Source organism: Triticum aestivum, chromosome 6D (assembly GCF_018294505.1).
Source record: "Triticum aestivum cultivar Chinese Spring chromosome 6D, IWGSC CS RefSeq v2.1, whole genome shotgun sequence".
In the NCBI taxonomy this organism is placed as follows: Eukaryota; Viridiplantae; Streptophyta; class Magnoliopsida; order Poales; family Poaceae; genus Triticum; species Triticum aestivum.
Window position 1 is genome coordinate 193094796 of NC_057811.1, and position 6511 is coordinate 193101306.

Consider the following 6511-nt stretch of genomic DNA (forward strand, 5'->3'; position numbering starts at 1 on the left):
CGCGACCAGCGTGAACAGTATCTCCTCCTCACTAATATTTTTCGTGCAAAATTTTCACTTTCATGCTAGGAGATCGCCACCTTCGGTGGATTTTTATTTATATGATGAGTTTAAGGAGATGTCACTTTATGATTTTTATGCAGTTTGCAAGTTACCCTTTGCGGGCAGCATAGAGGAACCACATCGTAATGATGTGGAAGGGTTTATTGATATGATTGCTGTAGGGGAAACGACGAAAGTTTCCGATGCAAGAATCACTAGCATACATTTTCCTGTTATGCGTTACTGTGCAATATTTGCTAGTAGATGCTTAATTGGTCGTGGGAATAGTGGAAACCTTAGTGCCCCTGATATTGTTATTTTGCGCCATGCCTTGTTTCATTATACTACTTTCAGTTTAGGCGCTATTGTTCCTAAACGGTTAAATCTGAACCGCACAAAGGGTCCCATCTTTGGAGGCATTTTTGCTTCGCGCCTTGCTGCACACTTTAACGTACCTATTAGGCATTATGAGAAATAACAAAAGTTTTTGCCTCCTATTTTTCTAGATTATTAGAGTATGGTAGCACATGATTTTATTGTTAAAGATAAGAAGAAGATGCTTAAGTATAAATTGATATTTGATAAAAATTATTGTGAGATTATTACCTTGCCTGCGCCCTCTTTGTTTAACATATTTTCAGGCACGTACCTCATTTTGCTGGAGGCCATTCATGCATACTTGAGCGTGACACCTGCTCTAGAGGCTGAACCGGAGCCACCACTCGACCCTTATCGACAGTCTGTTTATCAGTGGGATCCGGAGGAGCTCGCTAACCATTGGCACCCTGAGGATCCTCCTCAGTACACTAGAGAGGACCACTTTGATCCGTGCGCATAAACCAACTTAGGCCAAAAGCCTAAGCTTGGGAGAGTACGTATTTCTCACCGACATTACATTCATGTTCACACACTCATGCTGGTTGTCGGTGCTCATACTTTTTCATTGTACTATCCATGCTAGTTTATTTTCTGTTTTAAGACTTCTTCTTGTGTGTTTGAAAAACCTTAAGAAAAACCAAAAAAATTACTTGTAGCTTTTAGCTAGTTTACCTTCCATGCCTGTAGTAGTAATGATTAAAAGAAAACCCAAAAAGATTTCTCGTTCTTCTTTTGCTTGTTGGGAGCTTTCCCGTGTAAATAGTTTTATTTCTTTTCTTTGGGGGTCGAGGGGAGAAGACCATAATGAAAATGTTGAAGTGGCTCTTATATGCATTATTGTTGACTTAACCAAGAGCCCATACTACCTTGTTTTCTTCCTTGTACTGAATGCTTGCAGATTCCAGCTTAGTCCAATTGCACGTGCACTATTATTATTATCCACACCGTTCGGTCGTGCAAGTGAAAGGCAATAATGACGATATATGATGGACTGACTGAGATGAGAGAAGCTGGTATGAACTCGACTTATCTTGTTTTTGTAAATATGATTAGTTCATCGTTCCTGATTCAGCCTATTATGAATGAAACATATTTGCAATGACAATTAGAGATTATAGTTTCTTGTGCCATGGTTAATTAGCTAGGAGTTTATAATGGTCTACCTTGCGTGCCAACATGTTATTAGAATGGCTGTGATGTGGTATAATAGGATGGTATCCTCCTTTGAACGATTCGAGTGGCTTGACTTGGCACATGTTCACACATGTAGTTGAAACAAAATCAACATAGCCTCCACGATATTTATGTTCATGGTGGATTATATCCTACTCATGCTTGCACTCAGTGTTGATTAATTTTAATGCATGTTCATGACTGTTGTCGCTCTCTAGCTGGTCGCTTCCCAGTCTTTTTCTAGCCTTCATTTGTACTAAGCGGGAATACTGCTTGTGCATCCACTCCCATAAACCCCAAAGTTATTCCATATGAGTCCACTATACCTTCCTATATGCGGTATCTACCTGCCGTTCCAAGTAAATTTGTATGTGCCAAACTCTAAACCTTCAAATGAAATTCTGTTTTGTATGCTCGAATAGCTCATGTATCAACTAGGACTGTCTGTATCTTCCATGCTACGCGGGTTATTCTCAAGAGGAGTGGACTCCGCTCCTCACTCACGAGAAAATGGCTGGTCACTGGGATGCCCAGTCCCATGCTTAAATCAAAATAATTGCAAGCAAAACTCCCCCAGGACTGTTGTTAGTTGGAGGCACCCGTTGTTTCAGGCAAGCCATGGATTGATGCTTGTTGGTGGTGGGGGAGTATAAACTTTACCATTCTGCTTGGGAACCGCCTATAATGTGTGTAGCATTGAAGATATCGAGATCTCTCGGTTGTTATGTTGACAATGAAAGTATGCCGCTCAAAATATTATTTATCTCTATTTCAAAAATCGAGCTCTGGCACCTCTACAAATCCCTGCTTCCCTCTGCGAAGGGCCTATCTATTTACTTTTATGTCGAGTCATCACCCTCTTATTAAAAAGCACCAGCTGGAGAGCACCGTTGTCATTTGCCTGCATTACTATTAGTTTGCATTGAGTATGACTATGACTGGATCTCTTTTACCATGAATTACAATGTTTAGTCAGTCCTTGATCTTCAGAGGTGCTCTGCATTTATGTTTTGCAGTCTTAGAAAGGGCTAGCGAGATACCATCTTGTTATATCATATTATGATTGTTTTGAGAAAGTGTTGTCATCTGAGATTTATTATTATTGCTCACTAGTTGATTATGCCATTGATATGAGTAAACATGAGACATAAGTGTTATTGTGAATATGGTTAGTTCATAATCTTTGCTAAAAACTTGAATGCTGGCTTAACATATTTACAACAACAAGAGCAAACAGAGTTTGTAAAAGTTTTTTTTATCACTTCCAGTTTATCAAGTGAATTGCTTGAGGACAAGAAAAGGTTTAAGCTTGGGGGAGTTGATACGTCTCCATAGTATCTACTTTTCCAAACACTTTTGCCCTTGTTTTGGACTCTAACTTGCATGATTTGAATGGAACTAACCCGGACTAACGCTGTTTTCAGCAGAATTGCATGGTGTTATTTTTGTGCAGAAATAAAAGTTCTCATAATGACCTGAAACTTCACGGAGAATATTTTTGGAATATATAAAAAATACTAGCGAAAGAATCAATACCAACGGGCCCACACCCTGTCCACGAGGGTGGGGGGCACGCCTAACCCCCTGAGCGCGCCCCCCTGTCTCGTGGGCCCCCTGAGGCTCCACCGACCTCAACTCCAACTCCATATATTCACGTTCGAGGAGAAAAAAATCAGAGAGAAGGATTCATCGCGTTTTACGATACGGAGCCGCCGCCAAGCCCTAATCTCTCTCGGGAGGGCTGATCTGGAGTCCGTTCGGGGCTCCGGAGAGGGGAATCGGTCGCTGTCGTCATCATCAACCTTTCTCCATCACCAGTTTCATGATGCTCACTACCGTGTGTGAGTAATTCCATCATAGGCTTGCTAGACGGTGATGGGTTGGATGAGATTTATCATGTAATCGAGTTGGTTTTGTTAGGGTTTGATCCCTGGTATCCATTATGTTCTGAGATTGATGTTGCTATGACTTTGCTATGCTTAATGCTTGTCACTAGGGCCCGAGTGCCATGATTTGAGATCTGAACATATTATGTTTTCATGAATATATGTGAGTTCTTGATCCTATCTTGCAAGTCAATAGTCACCTACTATGTGTTATGATCCGGTAACCCCAAAGTGACAATAATCGGGACCACTCCCGGTGATGACCGTAGTTTGAGGAGTTCATGTATTCACTAAGTGTTAATGCTTTGGTCTGGTACTCTATTAAAAGGAGGCCTTAATATCCCTTAGTTTCCAATAGGACCCCGCTGCCACGGGAGGGTAGGAGAAAAGATGTCATGCAAGTTCTTTTCCATAAGCATGTATGACTATATTCGGAATACAAGCCTGCATTACATTGATGAACGGGAGCTAGTTCTGTGTCACCCTATGTTATAACTGTTGCATGAGGAATTGCATCCGACATAATTATCCATACTAATCCAATGCCTACGAGCTTTTCACATATTGATATTTGCTTAGTTACTTTTCCGTTGTCACTGTTACAATTACTACAAAAACTGCTACTGTTACTTTTTCCACCATTACCGTTACTTCCATACTACTTTGCTACTAAATAATTTGCTGCAGATATTAAGTTTTCCATGTGTGGTTGAATTGACAACTCAACTGCTAATACTTGAGAATATTCTTTGGCTCCCCTTGTGTCGAATCAATAAATTTGGGTTGAATACTCTACCCTCGAAAACTGTTGTGATCCCCTATACTTGTGGGTTATCACCTGCGGCCCAGGGCGTGGCTCCACCAACGGCCTGGTACGGCCCATCTTCAGCAGCAACCACTCAATACCCTCACAAGGGGCCAAACCTCGCGAGGCAGACGACACCAAGACCTCCTCAAGGGCGGCCTCACTAGGCTGGCTCCCGAGGAGCAGAGATATCTATGCAAGGGGCACCTCGCGAGGTTCACGTGACGTGAGCCATGACGACCGAAGCCAGGCGGGTGCCAGCGGGCGCAGAGTACCAGCTTCCTCTTTGGTGCTAAAGGGGCAAGCGCAGGCGAGGAGTCCCGAGGCATCAGGCAAAGGTTTCCATATCATCGCAACAAGACCAAGACCAGCAGGACGGCAGGACGGAGGTCATCGTGGAGCCCACAGAAGTGTCACCACCAGAGCCTTTGGCAAGCGAAGACCACCTTTTGTCAGGATAACTTGCACTAGTTGTCTCCCTTCAAAATTGGCCGTTGTGGGATCCCTTCCTGCATAAACATTTGGGAAGAGGACCAGGGCCTCTATAAATAGGACTAGCCACCACCCTAGCAAGGGGACGGATCATTCAGACCATCCTCGCACGCACAAGCTCACCGAGATCCAGAATACCTCTCCTCAGGAGGCTGTTCATCCCTTGTACTTGTTCATCTTCAGCCTACAAGGCAATCCACCACACCACACTGGAGTAGGATATTACACCACAATGGTGGCCCGAGCCAGTATAAATTCTCGTGTCTCTTGTTCTTTGGGTTCGTCGAGCTAGGCCTTGAGATCGTTGCGAGAGCGAACTAGGGAGAGAGAGAGAGAGATCTTCGTGCGCACCCCAGAGTTCGAACCTCAAGGGTTTGCTGGAACCCGGAATCCGACATCCGCTCCAGGACACTCGAGGTGGGCGATCTCGTCCTAAGGCGGGTGCTCTCCAGGGAAGGGTTGCATAAGCTCTCACCCATGTGGGAGGGCCCGTTTAGGATTGCCCGCGTTTCCAGGCCTGGCGCCGCGCGCATGGAGACGCAGGATGGGATCCCCATCCAGAACGCCTGGAACATCCAACACCTCCAGAAGTTCTACCCATGAAGCAAGGCCCAGTGCCTGTGAAGGTCTCCGCTCGTGACACTCTCACATAATAATGAGTGGGGCTGTACACGCCTCGGAGTCTGCGGAGTGCCGCCCTCGGGCCTCGGGGGCTCCCTCCCACGTCCTAGTAGCAGCACTTAGCTCCGCGCTGGTGAGAAGACTAGACTAGGTGCCGGACGCGGCTGTTCATTTGCTTTCTGTATTTGGTTTGCACCCCTTTTTAATGGGATTTGAAGTTCTGGCGTTTCCCGATCGCTTGGTTGAGTTTCTTCCCTTGTTGCTTCTTCGCTCGGCTCTTTGTTTTGCACCGGGGAGGGCGGAAGTTGCCCGACGCTCTCCCTCGCGCGCCTCGCGCGGGGGCTGGGCAGGTGTGTGCGTGCGCTGGGCTAACCCGGTCATGGGCACACCTCGCCAAAGCCCTTTCAGCTCCAGAGCTTTGGCACCCCTGATCCTCGCGAGGCACCCTCAGTTGAGCTCGTGATTAGCACACTCCCCTAGGTCCGTGCCCCACGTGTACCGCAACGCGCTGCGCTTGGCCACAGTCAGCCCATGCTTGAGGCCTCTGATACGTCTCCAACGTATCTATAATTTTTTATTGTTCCATGCTATTATACTATCTGTTTTGGATGTTTAATGCGCTTTAATATGCTCTTTTATATTATTTTTGGGACTAACCTATTAACCGGAGGCCCAGTGCCAGTTGCTATTTTTTTCTTCCTATTTCAGTGTTTCGCAGAAAAGGAATATCAAACGGAACGAAACCTTCGCGCGGATCTTTCTTGGAACGAACGCGATCCAGGAGACTTGGAGTGGAAGTCAGAGACGCAACAAGGTGGCCACGAGGCAGGAGGGCGCGCCCAGGGGGGTAGGCACGCCCCCACCCTCGTGGGCCCCTTGTAGCTCCACCGACCTACTTCTTTCGCCTATATATACTCTTATACCCTGAAAACATCCAAGAGAGCCACGTAACCAGTTTTCCACCGCGGCAACCTTCTGTACCCGTGAGATCCCATCTTGGGGCCTTTTCCGGCAATCTGCCGGAGGGGGATTCGATCACGGAGGGCTTCTACATCAACACCATGGCCTCTCTAATGATGTGCGAGTAGTTTACCACAGACCTTCGGGTCCATAG